The sequence below is a fragment of the Diprion similis genome, chromosome 8 (assembly GCF_021155765.1).
Source record: "Diprion similis isolate iyDipSimi1 chromosome 8, iyDipSimi1.1, whole genome shotgun sequence".
Classification (NCBI taxonomy): Eukaryota; Metazoa; Arthropoda; class Insecta; order Hymenoptera; family Diprionidae; genus Diprion; species Diprion similis.
Genome location: NC_060112.1, coordinates 3,572,445 through 3,594,809, shown reverse-complemented (window position 1 = coordinate 3,594,809; position 22,365 = coordinate 3,572,445). Strand labels below are relative to the sequence as shown.

The window sequence follows — 22,365 nt, the reverse complement described above, 5'->3', positions numbered from 1 at the left end:
AAATGTTTTTTCCTTTTTGCAGAGAATGAAATTCTTCGTCAAGCTTGTCATGCGGTTGAACAGACGTGCCCTAAACAAGTAGAGCCATGCCGCATTGTTTAATGAGACTTAATTACGCTTCTCGGACACACCTTGAGCACCGGAGGAATGAACAATGCTGTGAGACGTAATCGGCTTATACCACTTCGCTAAAGCGTCAAGTAACAATAATGTGTTGAAGCATCTGCCAAATTACGCCACTACGTGTTAACTATGAGTAAATTTAGAATAATCGTTTCATGAAGATTTTGTAATTAGCCATCGAGGGTGCGGAAATTTGTAGGAACATATTACGCAGTTCATCCAACAAAAGGTAATTAAAATTATATCGCGTCAAATAAACCTCGTAAAGTGAATGTTGATCATGATAGCGTTTTTTGACAGAACTGCAGTTGGAAATGATGCGAGTCTCAAAACACGTTCGCATTTTTTGTAATTGGATAAATAATTCTTCAATAGTTTGTCATTTAAATCAGTCAATCATGAATGAGTCAAGATTTCCATTGAAATATACCTAACAAGTATTCTCAACAGAAAATTATTCATGAAGCCGATCATCCCAGTCTCAGACTTTTTATTGATTATTATTCATACGCTTAGGCTATCAAATTTCTTAAAAAGCAGCACCTCATTCGATTCGAACTAAAATGTGAACTGCCTCTAGCGTGGCAGTAGAATCATCGAAAGATCGCAGTTCGATATTTATTTGTAGATTCAACCACAGCTGCAATAGGCATAGAAAAAGTGAACCAGTCTTTCTTCGTATACAACATTTTTTAACACAAGCGTATCAAAAAAAAAAAATATAGTCCATTCAGATGCATAAAGTATAAATCGAGTTCGCTTACTGAGCAAAAAATTCACTTCCATAAATGGTCCTCTTTTATCTCCACTTATATTCTACAATCTACAATTTTTCCAACAACACGATCATTCGTCAATGATTCGAGATTTCTATAATGCGTATTAGTAGTACCAAACCGGTTCTATCCAATTATAAAATACAAACGAAGAAGGGCGTAGGCGGTACTGTAGAACCTTAGAACGGCCAATGTAAACATGAATGAGAATTTTGAAACGGTCCAAATTATTTCTGGCATACGAAATGCAGACGGTTTGACGATTCACGGTGGAACAGCGCAAACGCGTGAAAGTCCCAATCTGTCATCGGTGGAGGTCTTGACTCCCGGAGGCTTCCGGGTGGCGTGGCAAATGGGTTGAAAGCAAACACAGATACGAAGCCGACCGACGACAAGCGGAGGGCATCGCTCAACAGGCGTGACATTATTAAAATCTGAAACGCGAGCCGTGGAGACCCGTTCATCTCATCGGGGACTTTATCACTTCATCATTTTCCCCCGGTATCTTTGTTGACAATTCGATTTTTATCCGAGATTTAATAACTTTTCAGCAAACAGGCCGACCGATCATTTTGATTATAGAAGGTCAACCGAGCAAGGAGGAAAAGTCGGAGCATTCATTACCAAAAAAAATACACCATTCTTTTTTTTTTTTAATGTCTTTACCTTGAGTTGAAACCAATTGAACGAGATTATGTTTCTTGTGTAGGGGAGAGTGTTTTACTTTTGACCGGAATTTTTCTGTCTCGTTGTATAGAAACTTATGAAAAAGGTATCAGAACGTAGATTATACTCCTTAATATCGAGTGAATGTGACGTGATAAATTTCGACTCGTAGTAGGTGATAAGAGACACGATACCCATTTTGAAACAGACATATTCCTTGAGTTATACAAATTCAAAAACGTGCCTCTAAACGTCCTTTATCACATACATTTCAAACGTCCGATCAATCTCGAAATGAATATATGATCACATGATAACAAAAGATGTCTGATTCGGTAGAAGCCATGCGAGTTATAATTAGTTTAAATGGAACACAACTCCCCCTCGTTGCAGAAAATAAAAAAAAATAAAAACTATACAGATGAAATTTGGATTCTCGAAAATTAGTTACGACTCATACTCCCCAAAAATCTCCAAGTTCTCATTGCTTTCATTAATCATTATCACCTTCCAAATATAGATATATAAATACGCATCACATCAACGAACTCATCAAAAAATGATGTCTTCAAAACTGAAGGATAGCGTTGCAGTTAACTGTGCACGCCGCAAGTTTCTACTTTATGTTATTATTTTTGGCTTCACCTTCTCGCTCGTAGATGCATTCTTGTAAAAAATTAACGATCGCAATTACTTAGTATCAGGTGTAAAGTGTTACGATGTTCAAAGCAGTATTGAAATAGTTTTTTTCTTCAGCGAACCTCATCTGGATCGTCCAAGTGATTATTTCTGATATACTTTTTATGCAAAGAGGTTTGAAGGGTGTCCGCAGTGGTAATAAATGGATGTATAAACAGTGGTTAAAAGTGATTCCAAGTTGAAAAAAAGAACATTGGCTTAAAGGAGAATATCAAATCGATTACATATTTATAAAGCACTTTGCGACGATGCTTGATCCATTTACTTCCTGACTTCGGATCCAGGTCGAAAAAAATTATTGCCGATAATGTTCGTGACAAGGAAGTGTAAGAAGATGGTTTACTCGCGTATAGTGATTCAGTTCCCGATCTCGAGTCTTAGGAAAAGTGGAGTTACGACCCTTTCAAACGTTGCCGACCAAAAATAGATGGTTTACTGCTTCCCTTAAACACGTCAACGTTTATGCGAAAATTCCTGAAAGTAAATTGACTGGGAATATTTTGGTACGACAGCGGGCTGTCACGAGCCGAAGCCAACTCAAACGATGAAGCTGCTTCGAGGTTCCCCTTCAAAATGGCCGGTATTAATATCACAGCGTCGAAACAGTGTTTGGTTTGGAGTTCGCCTGTCGCCGGTCAGGCGTGTCGCCCGTGTAAAACCGATACTGGATACACGTGTATGTTCTGGCACGGATACGTGATCCACACGTGTGACGTGGCTCACACGAAGCCGTGCAAGTCATCCGACGGTCGTTGAAACCAACTGCTACTGTTCGCGATATCGCAAAAATCCTGACGTTTTTCTACATCGATATCTTTCAATTACCGCTAATATGATAGCTCGCGGTTGTTGCAAGTCACCGTCACGTCGTTCACCGCAACCTGCGTCACGCAATTAATTGCCGTCAGCCACAGACCGCCTACGGCGTCACCGCGGATGTGCATTTCGGAAGATAGGATTCGAACGAATCACTGCAGCATCCATTTCACCACGAAATTCAATACCGATTCCGTGTCCTTAGAGTGGAATATATATGCTGTTCACTTTCACAGGTATATATTGTAACAACTCAAAAACGAGACTTTGTCACGTGACGGTACATTGAGGGGGTGCTCAAGATAGGCAGTTTGGTTTAAGGGGGTGTCCTGGTCGATTTCGACGTTGATGTATATGCTTCGAATATCGAGATCCACGTTTCTCCAACGTGAAAAAGGGCTTAACAATCCCATTATATGCATGGTTCTGAAGAAAAACATTTCAGCGAATTTCTCTTGACGTAGAAATGAAGAAATGGCACGGGTTCTACGAAATCGTAATAGCAAATTCGTAGAGTTCATATCATTTCTTTATTTGTGCGTCAGATGAAAATGTATTGCGGTGTTTTTGTTAGGAATTACGTATACAATGGGGCTGCTAGGCCCTTTTTTACGTATGCGATATGTAGATTTAAATATCTAGAGCCAAAGTTGAAACCGACCACAGCACCCCCTTAAGTGCTATACTTTTGTGTTATGGAATACTAAAGTACTTGATTCGAAATGGCCGTTAAATTAGCAATTTTAAAGACTTTGGAAATCATACGATACCAGTTTCTACTGTGATAATCACCTGTTACCAAAAAATCATGTATACAAGTGATATTCATAACTATGTTTATTACCGAAACAATAGGCTTATCAAAATATTCTTTCAAAGTTTTTTTTTTTTTGTAAAATGCAAGCCCACCGTATGAGAATAATTCAAGGATATTCAGAGCTTGGAATCTTAAGTATCAACGATTATGAATAAGGTTTCGATGGAAAAGCTCATGATATGTTATTATTTTTTTAATTGTTTAGTGATTTTAAAATCGATCAGAAATATAACTTTTTTGATAATTCTGTTAACTCTGTACGTGTAATGAGGAAAATAACTTTTAAAAGGTAATTATTACCTTGCAAGTTGTTGGATGCGAACTATTCACGTAGGTTTAGTAAGATGAACTGTTTTCGCTTGGCTAATTCTACTATCACCATAGTATAAGCAACTATAAATGTGGTTTCAGTAACCATCTATTCATAGTTTCCCGTCACGTTGTAATAACTCGTACTCATAACAACATTACTGACTTGATTAAGAGCCTTGTATAAGAGGCTTAAAATAGCCATATTCTCAAAAAGTTAGGTTGGCGTAACAGTCAGAGCGGGTGGCTAGTCATACAAGCGTTCAGGGTTCAAATTCCTCCAATTGTGACGATTTTCACAACAACAAACCTCTTGTTTCAATAATGCGTCTAGTTATTAGTTTATAGAAGCTTGCAACAACAATATTATGGCAATCAGTACCATAATACTATACTTGTTTTGAACAAGAAAACATAACAATCAACTTTAGAATATGGAAAATTCAATTGTATATTTTTAAAGGGGTAGTTTGATTGAAGTAACGATAAAATAATTATGCATCCATAAGTTCCAAGGGTTTTTAAAAAAAGTATAAGGTTGTATTTTTCGCAGAATTCTTTTTCAGCGATACCAATGACAAAAACTGACGAGGGTCACAAATTTCCGAATGTTGGAGTGCGACAACGAGCATTGATCGACGGGGGTCGATTAGACCAAGTAATTGGTGTGTGGGAACCTCTCCACGTGGTGAGCTTCCTGCTCATTGTAATTAATTCGAGTTCATTTTACCACGTGTCGTACGAACACCGATTATTCGCTGTCTCCCGTCCTTTCGGGAACGCTACACGCATACCTTTGCGAATATATTTGCGCTTTGCTTTCTTTCTTTCTTCATCCCTAGAATCATTCTGATTCAAATTTTAATGATTCATTCTTGGTAATATCACGAATCTTCGACAATATCCCATGTCACGCAGAAAGATCTGGATTTTTTTTTTTAAACACAGTTGCGTAAAGATTTCGGCTTCACAACTGTTTATTTGGAGAATGAAATTTTATTTTTTCCAACCACTATTGATGGCGTTAAGAAATTTATAAAACACAATGTGAAAAATTTTAGAAAACTTTTGTAATCGACGTAAATATCATCTCACGAACGAAAATAACCACTTTGCTGACATACCAGTAGAAAAACATGTATATATCAGATATGGGTGATAAAAATTTTATGTAATCGTATGTCATACATCTGTGATAAAATAAATATACACGAAACACGTGTGAGAATCAAGTTAGAAATCTTATTTTTACGATGCATTTTTAAGAAAAATCGATATTTCACAACTTTATTATAATCTGAAATTCAATAAGCCATAATACAGCATTGCCAATACTAACATACTCATATTATGCAAACTTTGAATTTAAATTGATATTTTGAATTTCCAGTGATTTTCTTTTATCCTTTTTTTACTTTATCGTTACTAACTTCAGCCTCATAAATATTTGTGTGATAAATATACAACACAAGGTAGTCACATACACATACACGTATAATTATTTTGTGCTTAACAGATCTGTGTTGGTATCGAATCAAAAAATGTATGATAAATATGATTTGTTCGTGAATTTTATTTTTTCTGAGCAAAATTGAATGTCTTCATAAATTTTTAAATAATTATATTTAAATAAAAATAAAGTTTAAAAATTTTTAACTTCAAAATTAAAGTCAGATGACTTCTACGGAGAAGTTGTCGATTAGAATCTCACAGTAAAAGCAAAGGCGGCTACGGCGATCGTCTGATCGTGGATAATTCGCTCGGCCACCGCAGCATTTCAACAGATAAAACCGAACACGATTCTCGATCCTTAAGACAAGAGTAACGCCCGGAGAACACGATGCGACGAGGCATTCTATTAGCAACGCGCCAGAACCGCAACACGACTACAGGCTAGATTTTTTAGCCCGCCTAAGCCCTTTCCTATTGTTTCTAGATGGCCGAAGTTCTTGTTGGTGGTATTATTGATGCGATAGTTTCACGTAGCTTCGAGGCTATGACCCCGCAGCGGTTGGATTACGAATGTCACGTTGGTATCTGAAGTAACAAGAGGAACGGACGACAGTCTTCTTGATTTCCGACGTGACGCTGAAGCGTTTCGATGGTGCAAGTAACCATTTACTGAAGCTTGAAAACGTTTTGTGTAAAGTAAAAAGAAAAAAAAAAAAAAAAAAAAAAAAACTATGAAAGTGCAGAACTAATCTTACATTGTTTCCAATTACAACCTTGTGATTTAACATTCAATTATAAATCATTCAAAACATCAAGTCGTTTGACTCCGAAAAATTTTTGGATCATCGCTCAATGAAGACATATTTCTACGGGTATAAAGTCTTGGGATTGATTTGGCCAAATAATCTGAACTTCGTTAAGTACTTGAAAATTGATCTATGAAGGAGAAATTCTGAGGAGTCTTCAAATTTTTTTGATTACGTATCAAGTGATCTTCTAACACTGCTTTAATGATTTAAAAAAGAAAACTATAGTCCAATATCATCTTGGACTGTGAGTATTGTGCCAAGCCTAAGATCGATTTGGCCGACAGCTCCGTTGTGAAGTAATATACTCTGAGACCAGGACTCCTCAAGGGTGCATTTGGCGGGCACATTTAATATATCTTGAAATCAGAACCCAGCGATAGTTAGAGAAGGGCGGAAATTTAACGACCGTCGGATCGTTAGGACTAACAATAACAAAATTTTCCCATTGGCCACGGGAGTTGATTGCATTATGACGAACGTTTGACCACGTCTTCAGTGTCCCAGTGGAGATGATTGAGCGTTGGAGCGTTAATTAGAGTCTCGCCTGATGCGATGATACAGAGACGCAACGCATCCGGGTGAGATTCCGTCTCGTTTCGATTAAGCGAAGTGGCGAAAAACCTATTATTATTATCTTACTTTTTCTACATACGTTTCTTTTTCACATTCAATATAAAACTCAATTTTCAATACTACATCACTGTGGAATGTTGTGGTTGTCAATAGTCTAACGACAAATAATACCCAAATTTAATAAGGACGTCGATTTTGATTGGCTTTTTATATTAATTAATTAATGATACTATTTATCGCCATTTTAAGACCGCAGTCAACACCGAATCTGTGTAACTAACAATGAATTCGGAAATCTGAACATTTTTCAACTTTCTATGGTCCACATCAAGTTCATATAGAGGTATGTCCAGATCTCGCAAAATTCTTAACAGAGCTCTTAGTTCGTAAAGATCAGTCAATACGTTCAACGATCGATAAATTCATGCACAGAATTCAGTTCACAGAAAAAATTCAGTTCACCTGTTTGGAAAGTTCTATTTTTGAAGCCTGTGGAGCGTGTGTAAAGTACCCTATTTCTGATTGTGAGTAGTGTAGAAAAACAGTACCATCGTATGCGCACCATTAAAATGCTACATTTTACACGCCAGTGTTTTCTTTGGCGCATGCGCACTTTCGAATGATTCAATATTACGCATTATGCCACCGAGTGTACGCTATCTAACCCAAATTTGACCTGTTGGCAGTAGAATCGTTCACCGTTGTTCCGTGGCATCGTTGCTTCTCAGATCAAACTTTCCTTCACAGGTGTTGGAAATTTCATATCGTATGTCACACCTGCGGATGAGCGATTTCAGACTCGTGCAACCACAATGATCGCACTGGTTCATGCGGCGTTTACACTAGTACTCGGAAACCGCCCACTTTCCGCACTCGTGACTCAATATACTTGCCCCAGACACTACCGGGACACGACAGCCGATGACGCCTCCCGTTTCAGAGTCCAGGTCACCAAGGACCTCTTACGTCACCAGCCCAACGGGTTCATAGTATAAAATGCTGTGGTTACATTCACAGATATCTTTCAATCTTCTCCAAATACTCATCTGGGCTGAAGTTCAGAATTCTTCAGAATCTGGCGAACAGTCGTGGCGCCTACTCGTAATCAATTTAAAATTAATCCCCCCCCCCTCCACCCTCCCCTCGCACCGCTTAGCTTATATTATAAACCGAAATCTACTTAACTGGCTGAGCACTTCTAGTCGTCACCATGTCTAGCGCACGATTGACAAAGCTGAAACCCAGAGCTTCGTTTCCGCCCGATTGTAGCGCCAGACTCCAGTGGCTAATCCAAGAAACTTTTGCCTGATAATACAGGGTCCGTTACGCTTACACACCTCTCACATAATTCAATGGAAATCTATATCTATAAGTACCGCAACAAAAGTATTTTTATTTACTGATTTTAACTGAGCATTTCTTCCTCTGTATTAACATGAACTTGAACATAAATTGATATATATTTTTGTTGTTTTTAATATGGTTGATTTGAATTAGTTGGTGACAATACTGATTGTCTTGTTGATGTTAAGTTTGATTTATTTGTAATTTTGACTGATTTTCATTGTGTTAATAACCTAAATTGAGTCGAATTACTCAACTACCTGTTATTTTGGACAATACATTAACTGGAATTTTCAAACCGATAGATCTATCACCAAACCCTCGTTTGCATATTCACCGACGCCCGTTCTGACATTCGTGAATTGCTTTTTTCATCCAACATTTTACCAGTGCCTCGTTAACCATTGGTGAATCTGTATAAGCTTGAATTTTTTATTAACAAACTTAATTCTTTCCTCTTAACTGCCCACCAGCGCCATTTTTGGCTGGGCTTGAAATTTTATTCGATTATATTTCTCTGATATAACCTATAAGTCAATCAGCGCCATATTTGGCATTGGCGTAGTTCAGAAATGTATAAAACATCCCTTCATAAAACCTTTCGTAGTAGTTGAGGTGTAAAATCTCCAATTATAATGTATTGAGAAAAGGATGAAGAGCAAGTGAGAGTTGAATTTTGTCAACAACAAGCCATTGGAAGAGAAGCACATTTTCAGGAAATCTTTGAAGAGATACGTGAACTGAGTGAAACTTCAACAAATCGCAATTTTAATTATTCGAGTTGAACGTATCAGATTTGAGTCGTCGACTGCCATTCTTTTAGCGAAGCCTTCAGCGGTGGGTCTGCATCAAGCTGCACTGATTGCAACACCATAATATATTGTATTAGACTTCTCTCGATTGAAAAACTTTTCTATATTAGACAACTGCCCTCTATCCCGAAACCTCTGTTCGCCTTCATTTAGCGCGATTCATTCAAACATTTTCGCTTGATCCCCGTATCCAATAGTTAACTTCTATTCATTATCAGGCATTCGGATACGTTATCCCTGTTTTGTCTCGCCTTTGAAAGCAGCTCTACGCTGCACTCCTCCAAAGAGAGTTTCGTCATGTTCTCTTTGTAATTCATTACTATCCAACACTTGTTGATTAGGTGTCCTTGCAGAGATGTGCTCCAGAGTCTGGAGCACAATAAACGACGAGTTCTTAGACCAGACCACTATCCTCAGTGAGAAAAAAGTTAGCTAGGTAGGAAAGTCAACACGTTTCACGTGACTTTGAAACCAAGCCGGCGTTATCGCCGCTGACTAAGCCGGTGACTTTTGCTACCATGGTTAAGCGTCTGTCCGGAATGGACCAGAGGCTGGCAGCGGCGTCGAGACAAGGAGTTATGATATCGGTGCCGATCGCCTCGCGGAGTGAAAATACACCAGCGTGAGTAATATACAGGCAGGCCCAAGCGAGCAGGCGTGGGTACATATATAGGTAGGTGCCTTTGCGGGTTGATCTTTTATAGTGTAACATCCAGTACGCGAAGGGAATGATCCGTGAGCACTGGAGGCGCGAGATGATATCGGCGCATCCCTGCGGTAGAGAGGGTCAAGGAGCCCTGAACCCGGAGGAGTCAGCGATTCTAGTCGTAAATACAGGCATGCCCTGCTACTATTGTCGATCCAGCGTTATTACGACCGATCCAACCGCCACCTGGGAGTTGGGACCAACGCACTTCTCAAGTGCGATAAACGTGGCCACTGTAAGCTACCAGGACGCCGTCCGTGTCTCAGGTGGTAGAAATCATTGAAGTCATGAGACAAACACAGCGGGGTGGATTCGGAAGTCAGACATTTTCGGACGTTTCCACTATGATCATCTCGTAATACATAAGACGTTAAAAAAAAAAAAAAAAACTATATGCCTTTAAACATCCGTGAATATATATATTTATTGAGGTTCAACGATAGTTCCTAACGGTGTTGGGCATATTTAAATTTATTTCTTATTCATTAAAGACAATTGAATACTTAACGGAGTAATTCTTGATAAACTAAACTTCACGTCAAAGAAGTTTGTTTAAATTGTCTCGGAGGAATAGAAAACCGTCCCCAGGATTTCTCTAGTATCGTAATTACACGACGATATTATAAATAGTTATTTGTAAAATGTTGTAAAATTTCAGTCTTGTAAATTTCAAAACTCTCTCCCCTTATCCGACCTTCCATGGTTATTTGTTTTGGAACAAACAGACTTCACATGAATCATCTGTATTCCTCAGGTGTTTCAATTAATACAGTCTTTCCATAATTAAATTGCCTTTTTCAACTACAGTAAATCATGAGAGGTTCCGATTCGAGCGCAATCTTCCCTCATTCCCTTGTACCGGTATACGTGTTTCCCCTGCTCGTATCCTGCCAGCTTTCGTGCTCACGCGGTCAGCAGAACTACAGTGAATCGAGAGATCAGAGGCAAGCCTAACTCCTCAGCCATCGAGCAAAGCGCGCTGCTCACTGATTCCGAACAAAATTGGCACGCAACCCACAGCTGCGGGCCCGATTGGCCGTAGGATGGCCAGGCGGCAAGGAGGCGACGAGGCGAAGAGGCATCTGTGTCCAATCTACTTGCTGGCCTTGCCGGCAATCAGAACCAGGGTCCGTCATTATCCATCAAATTGCCAGCAAACGGTAGGCCCTTGGTGCGCGAGGGAATCATATTAACGTGCTATCCCACCACCAGGATAAAAGGGTACCATGAAGATGGTCGGCACCACCACCAGAAATGATTAGGTGATCGATAATTCAGAAATCCGTGGAAATGATCGAATAATAGCCGTGAGCTTGTGGTTCTCGAAAGTCTAGCACAGACACCATATACAACTCGTTTCACAAGCTGTGGCATCCAATCAAAAATCGATCTTCCCTTGAAGCATCACAGATGGTTCGTCATTACTTCACCGCAGTCACCGACTTAATCGTTTGAGGTAGTTCAATTTGTTCGATTAGTTGTTTAACGAGTATTTTTATCATGGAATCGAAAATTTTGGAAAATAGTAATTATCCTTGGAGTATTCATAATTCTTGTGAATTTTAAAAAGCAATGGTACTATTGTGCTTAACTACTGACCTTCCGATATGATCATCAATCATTTGATAAGAAAATGAGTAAGTTTGATAAACGAATATGCGTTTTTGTGACTTGTTATTATTAAGTTCACGAACCTTCATCGGCGATGGAAATATTATGATCATTCACTTTTTTTACGTGCAAAAGGATCACTGAAAATTGAAAGATGAATGGCGTGATTTTGATTATTCTGACCAACAAACATAAAAAAAAATGTCACAACAATAGGAATTATACTTTACGATATTACGTACCATTTAAACAAATAATTACAATCAAATTTATGGGGATGAGAGAATTCAGAGAATAACACCCACACAAAGGGCTCTTTCGAAATGGTTTTTCATGACCGCGTTTGTAATATTCCACATATCCTACCCCAATATGTGTGACATGGAGTGACTGATCCGTTTAATGTTATATACGATACTAAAATACTATGACCTATAACATATTTACTCACAGATTTCTTCGTTGAGATTACAATAGTGGTGCGAAGTTGATTCTAGTTGCGATGTGCCTCATCAGTAACAACCACAAAATTCAATATCACAAATTTTCCACCAAATAACACTATCTTGTGGTTTAGTTATTATAGCGTGCCATTTATCCTGCGGTATGATTTCAATTCGAAGACTTAATCTCAACAGTTATCGTGTTTTCAATCAATCAACGCAATGCTTTTCCGCCCTTTTTACTAACACAACGAGTTTTGACAACACAGCTCTTTACACCTTGATCGTGGATATTCAGTATTCACGTTACTATTATCGCGTGACTTTGAACGAACCGATCTTATTCAACTGCCTAGCAGAACAAGGGGAAAGATAACGATTTAAAAGAGGCTTAATTGAACCACGGGCGATGAACGATAGATTGTGTTCACGCGTGAGTAGATTCAGTCACTACTTTTTGTGATATTACTCACGAAGCACGGTTTGGAAAACGAAGTGTTGGATCGTTGACGGAAACTTCGTCTCTTCCGTCCGCGGTTGATACGGTTATTCACACTACTGGCAGCGGATAACCCCGAATCATCTAGGTAAACACGTCAAGCACGAGACAAGAAAAACAAAATAACTGAGGATTTATACGTCAACTCAACCGATGCCCGACCTTCTTTTGAACTTTTCGATAATTTTCATTGATTTTACAGCACTAAAATGTATACTGGGTGATTTTTTTTACTCTTTCATGGTTCTTTTTTTTTATTTACAGAGCATCATCTGGACATTGATTCAACAAAATTCTGCAATCGGGATACCTTTCTCGAGATACTTAGAACGACAAAATTGCAATAACCTGCAATAATAAAAAGTGAATTCTTATTTTGAGGCCAGTAAAGAAGATTTGTCCAATACCTGAATCATGATTGTATAATTTTTTGCGCTACAGTTACAAATATATAATACGCGTCAGTCTTTATCCTCACTTTGAAAATTTGTAGAACCCTCAAATTACCAAATAATCGTTAATAAAAAAAACTTATCTTCATTTGGATTTCATTTTGAATACCAGCCACCATCGAGTTTCTTCAATTTCCTCGGGGCGTAGATAAGAATAGTTTTTCAGTTCATAAGTTTTCGTTTCCCGATCAGGATTGAGCTCTGAAATAGATGATGGTAGAAGAAATACGACATTCGAATTTACCGGAAACGCAGTTTGGTTAAAGTCACCTCACCAATCGGTACTCTGATGTTTGAATCCAGTGAGGTTACATTTCCGGTGCCAAGCTTTGGTGATACTACCGCCGAAGATTCCTGGATCAAGTGACTGGCCCCTGTGTAATTGGTAAAATAGAACAGCTTTGGCTTTTTTTCAAATTCGTGGCACAGATATACACCACTTATTAAAATTAGCTTCAGTGTAAAACGCAAACCCTTACTGACATAATATCTAAAAACATTATCCATAGTTTAATATCAACCAAGCAAACCTAATTATAAGGTTCATCAAGGCTGTTTCTCTCACAAGGCAGCTGCATGACATTCAAATCTCGAATTATGATATGCGTTCGGACCTTATCACGATCGACGATTGATCTGTAAATTACAGCATTCATAGTAACCTTTACGAGATTATTATACGTTGGTATTATTCTTGGATATTTGATCAACCCGGTTTCCTTTACCAATGATATTATTTTGTTCTAAATTGTTGCACGCTGTGTTTTAACAAGTTTTCCTATAACTATCGTTTAGAGTTCTTAAAAATAGTTCTCTGACGTATATTTTCGTCGGAAAAAGTTCGTATTTTAAACAAGAATATAATATATAAATACGTAACGATTGAAACGAGCATCGAAGTACAGGTGGTTCAAAGAAAGAGACTTTTCTTGACCAGCCTATGCCATCATCTTTTTCGGCATATCTCTTTCGGATTTCTGTCTTCACATGGAAAATCTCTGTTTATAGGAAGAGATCTGTGTCGGATCAAACTTTTAAATAATTAAATAAGATCCGAAGCGAGACGAATAGCACTTGCTGTTTTAGTATTATACAAACTTAGGTACTTAGATTCAAAACTGAAGCACGGACTATTACTATCTGAACCATTGCAAAATATTAACAGAGCTCCAGATCGGATTTAATTATTGATAGTCTGATCCCGCAGCGATCTCACTCTGAAAATAGGGTTTTTCTTCTGTGAAAATCTTAGGAATCCGAAAAAGAATCATGGAAGAAATGCACTTTTATCGAGGAAATTAGCTTTTCTATGGTGATTTGAATCAGCAATTTCTTAGAGCAATTTTATTATGAAAAGCTGAGGTTTTAACTCACGAAAAAATATTTTTAACTACTGGAGAGAATGGGAAGTGAAAAAAAATTGGTTTGTGTACGAGGCGCAAAAAAAATTTAGAAAATATAAAGTCATTGAAACAGAAAAACCAATCGTCATAGAAACTCCAAAAACAATACCAACATCTGTTATCTTAGGTATACTACGGATTTTTAAACTTGTAGATCGATGAGACCACGAAGTTCGAACGCATGTTTTCATTCGGCTCGTTAAAAGTTTTCACAGTATACCTTTTGAAGGTATACAATTTCGAGAAGACGCCAACTTCCCTATATTCTGGTTTGATTGCAAAGTGACATCAGGATGTATTGTTTGCACGTGAGTGAACATGGTTTGAGATTTAGTGATCTCACTGTCAGCGTGTCCTCTCGAATTTTGAGAAACTCGACAAACTGAATCACCTGTTAGTTTATTTATAAGTTGTATCAATGAGTAATTACTTAGATTGGACAGACATAAGGACATAATATTTATAGTGCCGACACCTGCACTGTTAAAATATATGACGCTGAATGAAAACAGTAAATGATCCACTAGCATGAAGTGTAACATATGATTCATCCGATGTCAAACCGGAAACTCTTGAAACATTGCCATTTTCGAATTGCCTGAAAATTTTTTGGTGTACTGTGCTGACGAAAAAATGAAACTGATGTTTAACGAAAAAAATTTAGTGTCTCTACTTTCGATTTTGAAACGTAATTCCAAATTTGGCATACTCAGTATCCTTCTACTGGCTTTATCATCCAGAGTGCTGAACATAATTGAACAAATAAAGAGGCATCAGAACGAGCATGAGATACTCCTCAAACTAAAGTGATAGAAATTTTTTTTTACAATCATTTGGTCGTGTATTTAATTGATTGAAACCTTAGACCTTAATTCTTGTCAATGACTGGCAATTTAAAGATTAAAAACTAAAAATATGGTCATATTTGATTCCTAAATATAGCAGCGAGAAGGAGAACGCATTTGTCGAATTTAATGTTTGACAAATCGTTCAAAATCGTAAATATAGACACTCAATTTTTTTTTCTTTTTTTGGTTAACAGAATGCCTAAAAAAATTTTAGCAAGTTAAAATAGTCGATCAATATTTTACCTGCAGAGGTTTCGGTTTGATATCAGATGACTCTCATATAGGGTACAGAACGATACGCGAGAATTTGTATTCGACTGCAAGAGTCAGCCTTTTTAGCGCATTTTTATCCCAGGTCAGTATGACCGACGTTATCATTTCAATTCCTCACTACTTTGTGCCCGTGCAAAATTTTTACAAATTCTTTATACCGCAGCTTTACATAATCACAATGTATGTGGATGGAAATTTATGAAATATCTATCTCAAATAAAATTTTCATCAATGTTCTAACTCAAAGCAATTGTAGCTACTGGAAGATGAAAAAATAGATATGAAAACTCTACGGAGTCAACATATTTTCTTGTATATTTCTCATATACTATACATAAATGTAACATGTAAAACGGCAAAATAAATGCAAGTATTTGAACATTTGACAATTATTGCTTAAAAGATTCGATTTTCAAAGTCTGTGAAGCGTGATTTCGAAAAGTACGGTCAAACGACGTTGGTGCATGCGTACAGCAGAAATGCTCGATTTTCCACACTAGGGCTTTCTTTGGCGCATGCGCACTTTTGACTAGCTAAATTTTACGCACCACATCACTGAGCTTAAGAAACCTAACCTAACCCTAATTTACGCGCAGTCGGCTGGACCTTCGGTACTTCTTAAATCATATTTCCTCCCTTCACGAGTGTGTGGAAAAATCGCATGTGTCACACGTACGGATAGGTGATACTTGCCTGGTGTGATTACAGCGCTTGCCTTCGGTACATTTCGCAAACTTCGCATTCTTTAGAAATCGCCCACTTTCCGCACTAGTAACACAATATACTAATGCTTTTACATTTACTGGGTACGATTTTATGTCTTCAATGTACACGGCATGCATTACAGTTCACATATGTTCAAGGCAGAACATATTTCACTTATATTAATTTTGCAGTAGTTTATACGTAACACATATATTCTTTGCTACGCTTGATATACCTATATATATTCGTGCCGTTATAACATTTTGGTACCGCCGCTGCGTAGAAGTTTAATTACTGAATTTCAAACAGAAGCACTCTGATATGGTGGTTATTTACTCTGAATACACTCAACGTTATGGGATCGCGCTTTTACGAGAACGAGGACCAGCACGTATCGTTAACATGATTTGTCCGGCTCGAGGGAAATACTCACACAAGTCTGCGGTAGGTTTTTGCACTACTGCCAGTATCCGGTACGATGCTTTGCTCGAGGCTCTTGGATGAGATTCGACGTTGCCCCAGAGATACGATTCTCTTCCAATTGATGTAAAATCGTGGTATCAGTTTATGGTTGTGTTCTGCTTCTTATCGACATTTCTTTCTCATTCGTCGCCATGGTTCGTTACACTTCGTTGGAGTCAAAAGATTGTTCCATTTTATTGTCGCAGTCCACTTCATGGTGATGGTGGTACCAATGGTGGACAGATTGCGATTGTAATAATCGGACCGTATAGTTGATTTTTTATCGATTACAATCATTCTTTACTAGGTTTCTTACTTTTAATAGAATTTTTATACACGATAGGGTTTTTCTTGTTCGATGTTTTTTTCAAACCACCCTTTGCAAACAGTAACTGATCAAGATTAGGGGTCAATTTTCTTAACGGAATATCGGGACTGCGTTTACGAGAAGCCTGACAAGCAGATTGAGGTGATAAACTACTGATGGTGTGCAATTTCTTATTCTTCGTTTCATCAATTTTAGAATTTTGTATTGCGGGCTGCTTGCGACCGAATAATCTCCGTTTACGTTCAATATTTGGACGAGTATCCAATGCAGGCAAATCGTTTGCAGCTATCTGAGCTTCTTTATGTTTAGAAGGTATTGTTTCGACATCTAATTTCGGTTCTGGTGGCTCCGGTTGTAAAAAAATACCAGGAAATTTACCTGCGGTTAACTGTAGAGCTTGAAGTTTTTCCATGTGACGTTTACTTTTCAAAGCTAGATCCTTCCAAGCAGCGATCTCATCGCCAGGCGTGACTGCGGCCAATGAATTATCGTTAATCTTGTCAACAGAACCTGCAGCTGACTGACTTAAAGGTACTTCGTAGCTGCTGGATTTTCTCTCATTAATATTAGACGAGTGACTGTTTGGTGTCTCAGTTCGATCAACTCTGGCTTGAGTCGTGGTCTCATTGAACTCAAATCTGCTACTTTTTTGCACCGGTTCTGAGACTGCTAATAACGATGATAATTGATTCTCATTTTGACTCGTGCCTTCCAACGATTTCACCTCTTGGTCTTGTGACAAAATTAAACTGGAGGAGCGATTTGCGGTAACCGAATCACTCGTTGGCCGTGATAAGAGATCGTAATTAGAACGTTTCGATGATGTATTGTCAGAATGTACTGTATTCCGAGTGAGCCCATTTTCCTCTGCAACCTCGTCCCTGGTCATGAATTGCTTCACTTTAACACCCCATAGCGATTTTACAATGTAGAACGGCTTCTCGACTGTCACCACGACGTCTGAATATGGATCAACTTTTCGCGCTTGATCCTTTATCCTGACTCCCCATTCGGTTCGGACAAACTTATCTTCAGTCACGGGATTTCCTTGTTCATCCATCATAGCTGACTGTATGCGCATCATTTTTTCACTGTCCTCTTCTGCAGTCTGCGATGTTGGCTTTCCGTCACTTTCCATGTTCTTCAGATCTTTTCCCGGCTTCTGGGTGGTATTTGATTCATGCTTCGGATTTCGAGGACTGAGCCCGACCGCAGTCTTCACGAAACTCAACAAGGATATTTTTCGAAACGGAACGTCTTCCTTTGTCTCAATAAACTTGGTGGATCGCTGAAGTGTACTGTATCGGACCAAAGGAACTTTTTGAGAACGACAATGACGTTTTTCCATTCTCTTATCAAACGTGTTACTCGTGCAGTGGAAAGGTATCGTCCTTTCGCAAACTCCATCCTTGCGTACGCGTTCTGTGCCCATAAACGAAACATTCAACCACATTGACAAATATTTGAGATGTTTTTTTTTTTCAAATTATTATCGCAACTTTGAATGAAAGTTTAGGCGATGGATTCACGATGAGGCAAAGACCACCACAAACATGCAGAGCTGAGTAACATTTGAAATGGTTTCATTTCAAATATGGATTTAAATCGCGGAATGGCATTTTCCATTTTCTATTTAAAATAGATTTAAACATGCTTTTTGTATTTTCCATTTTTAAATAGAAAAATTATGCATTTGGCTACCTGTCAAAAGTTGTTCTTGCTTTGTTCAAATCATTTAATACTTTTCTAAAACTTTCGTGGCCAATATTCGAAATCGAATCCCTTAAATTGAAATAAACAATTTTATATCAATAACGTATATCAATCATAAGAAAAAAAAGCATTTCATAAAAGCATTTTACCCAGCCCTACGAATACGTTACTCTCTCACGCAATTAGTCGAACGTAAATCAGTGGGTAATGATATTTTTCTCACCAGATGATTTTGTGAACCTTTTACTCAGCTTGGATACGAAACCCTCATCGTTCTTCTCACCTACCAACAGGCGTGACTTAGCTGTAAATAGTGACATCCGTCAAATTTATGTACATATAGAATCTAGATGAACAAATAACTCATTTCGAAATTGGCGAAGACAGTATATACGTATTACAAAAAATGAGAAAGAATTATATTTTATAAAAAACTGTGTGGAAAAAAGTTCCAAAGGAAAATGTCGAAGATTTTCTGGATCAACATTGCAGAGAATGAACCTGATTTTTATCAGACCTTCAATTGAGCTTCAAATCTTTTCTGAACTGTCAAACATCAAGTTTCGTTACGTTAGGTTATTTTGCGAAGTAAAAGTTGTGAAAAATGATGGAAGGATTTGATGACGTATATTAGCATTAGAGGAAATGCGAATTCTTTTCCTTCGACGAATCAAACGCCGTTTAAAGTCACATGTATTACACTTACATGTCGATATGTGTCTGGCAGAGCCGAGTAATCTTTCAATCAGTACGGAGGAAGTACCGCCATGCTGCAGTAACGAATTAATTCTTGCCGAGTATAAAGTTGCGTTCATTGTAAAAATAAAAACTTGATAAATTTTGTTAACGTAACCAAGAAAGTTAAATTTTACTTAAAATTCTTATTTTGTATCGTAAATCCAGAAAACTGTCTATTTTTCCGAGTGTCGATATTTCTTTATTTTTTAACGCTTCCTTGTCATGGATCGAAATTCACACTCGGGACTCGAACACAACGTAAGCAGACAACGTCAGGATTGTGAAAGACTAGTACACTCGATAGTTTCTGTTTTTCAGACACGGATTTGTATGGACAAAAAATCTGTATCCATAATTCGATAAGGAAATTATGCCATTTGCAAAAAAAAACCATGTTCCATAATATTAACGCTTTGTTATAACCATAGTTTGTTTATTGTCGAAAACATCATTAGTAATTTGAAACTTTTAATACCGTGCTGAAAATATTAGTCGATGCAGCAGTGGAAAGTCATTTTCTTGACGCGTGCAGTTTTTCCAGGTAGAAATTTTTACTCTACATTTAATTTTACGGAGTCAAATATGCACCTGATATTTACTAATAAATCTCCTTCATTTATATCCACAGTTTTTATTCAGCGTAAAACCAGATTTTAGCTTTGAAAATCTGGAGTTCTCGCATTCAAGTAAACGTTCTAAAGATTCAGCTTATTTATAACACGAGTCTCAAAAAAATTATCTATGGTAATTAAGGAGACGTATTGTCGTAGAATTCCTTTTCCCATTCCCATATTTCCTAATGAAATACGCCATTCGATTATAATAGATATACCAAATCTGTAGAATTAAAGATAGAATAGGGAAATGGGATTGAAGGTCCTGGACCTCGAAGAAAGTCCATTCAAAATCTACCCTTGATCGACTGTTGACTGAAGAAAATACAGTAGTAAAAATATTTCGTATTGCAGAAATACATATATATATATATATATGTATTCTATAATTTGAAGCACTGTTTTAGTTGCGAAATTGTAACTATATTTCGTGCATATGACTTCTCTTGAGAGTGTATTAAGCGTTAAAAAATATTTTGCAGATTTAAATTGTCGAGATATTGTTCCCAGCTTTACCCCATGCAGCGTCCATCCGTCAGAATCAATGATTTAGCTTCGGTTAATCATCTCGAACTTTTTTCCCTCGAGACGAGACCCCCACGCCACCGCGGTAATGGAATAATGGACCCGCTGGCCTCTCACGGACACGCGTGCTTCTGTATTGATCTACTATATTTAACGTCCAAGCATATAAACTTAATTTTCAGACTAGTAACGGACTTCGTTCCTGCGTTGTCGTCCCATTTTGGTTTCAAATCGAGCACTGCAACCTCACCCCATGCATTGCAGGGGTGTAAAAATGTTCGAAAATGCTTTTGCCGGAACGACATTGTCGTGAGTATTGGACTAGAATCGCTGGCAAGACCTTTCAATGGGCTATGGCAAGTCGATCCACGTTCCTTGATAGCCTTTGATGAAAGTTTAAAGGACATTATCGCGGGTATCGGTTGGACATTACAAACCACACGTGTCCCTAACTGTAGCAGGGTCGTCGATGCAGCTTTAAACAGCAATTCTGTCCCTCGCAGTTTAACGTCCATTTCGCCTGACACATGTGCTCTATGTCTTTTATTTCGCCTCGCGACTCGAATCGCAATCTGTTTTCACCTATACTTGGCCTAAAACGTACACTTCCGAGTTCACAAGTTCTCACAGTCAAAGCCCTAATTTAGTATTCCTTTCTGCCTGTTTTCAATGCACAGTTCAACTCTTATCAACAATTAAAGCATGCATGTATAAAATAATGCAATTTGAATGAATCGTATACACGTTGAAGCATACTTTTTGAAACTTGACAACGCAATTCTGGAATAATTATACTGAGAGTAAATAATTTTCCGAAGAACTTGGTAAAGGAAGAAACAGAAAATATTATACGTCAAGATAATCGAGATTCAATTTCGTTTCTACTAACTTTTCAATTCTCTTTTCAACGAAATCCTCAGAATGGCGATATGATGTTAGTTTTTGAAGTGTGAACATACCCGCAGACATAAAAATTTTCGGACTATGGATTACCCAAGATCACCGTATCATACTTTACTTAAGATTCTAATTCACTCAGACCACGCTGTAGCCGAGGTTGAATGTCGTCGAGAACAAACAACATCCAAAAGAGCTGTGAGGGAATTTCAGAAATTTCCCGTACCGAATGCCAAGAAGCCAAGACATTAACCGTAAATTTGTGGTCCCTCGTGCGAAATACCGTCGCAGCACAGCAATTGTATAAATTGGCTATGACAAACTTATCGTTCTCCCGACTTGTACCCTATTTACCGAAGCATATGTGTTGTCACAACCCTGGTTGAAGTGGGGCTCGACACTTTGGTCAATATTTTTTCTATGTCGACGGCGCATGCAGGTGCGTCTCTCGGTCCCTCGTCGTCGTTTGAAACATCGTTCCCCTGAGGCTTTGTCCTTCCTTTGCCGATCACGTACACCAACCAACTTCTCTACTGCGTTGTTTGATTTGTCGTAAAATTGATCAAATAAAATAAACGCCCGTGCCTTTTGCGGAAAAGCAGCCTGCTTTCCACCCCAAGGAAGTTTATCACACCCGAGTACAAGAACTCTTTGAATCAAACTGTACAATAACGCAACAAGTGCATGAGAACACATTTTTTAATTGAAATTATAGCAAATGTGCAACGTCTCATGTTTTTAAAAGCAAAACAAAACTAGTTAATTCGTTTTTCATTATATTGTTTTTAATTGCATTATTTTAACCGTTTTTATAACAATTCCTATTTCAAATTTGAGATCTGAAAACGTTAGCACAGATACTAATTTAAAAAAGTAATTCTCTTCCGAAACTCATGCGATGAAAAGTAGGAAGAAAGGAAGAGTGGTAAAAATAAATCGGTGCTTAGAAGCT

The 22,365-nt window shown here is 37.9% G+C and overlaps 1 long non-coding RNA gene across 1 annotated transcript; it reads left to right on the top strand.

The window, feature by feature from the left end:
- The first annotated feature begins 3,535 nt into the window (after nt 1-3,535).
- On the top strand, nt 3,536-15,499 carry LOC124409028. Its single transcript, XR_006929492.1, has 3 exons — nt 3,536-3,595; nt 9,166-9,171; nt 15,489-15,499. It is a non-coding gene; the product is annotated as an uncharacterized LOC124409028 (long non-coding RNA).
- The last annotated feature ends 6,866 nt before the right edge of the window (nt 15,500-22,365 follow it).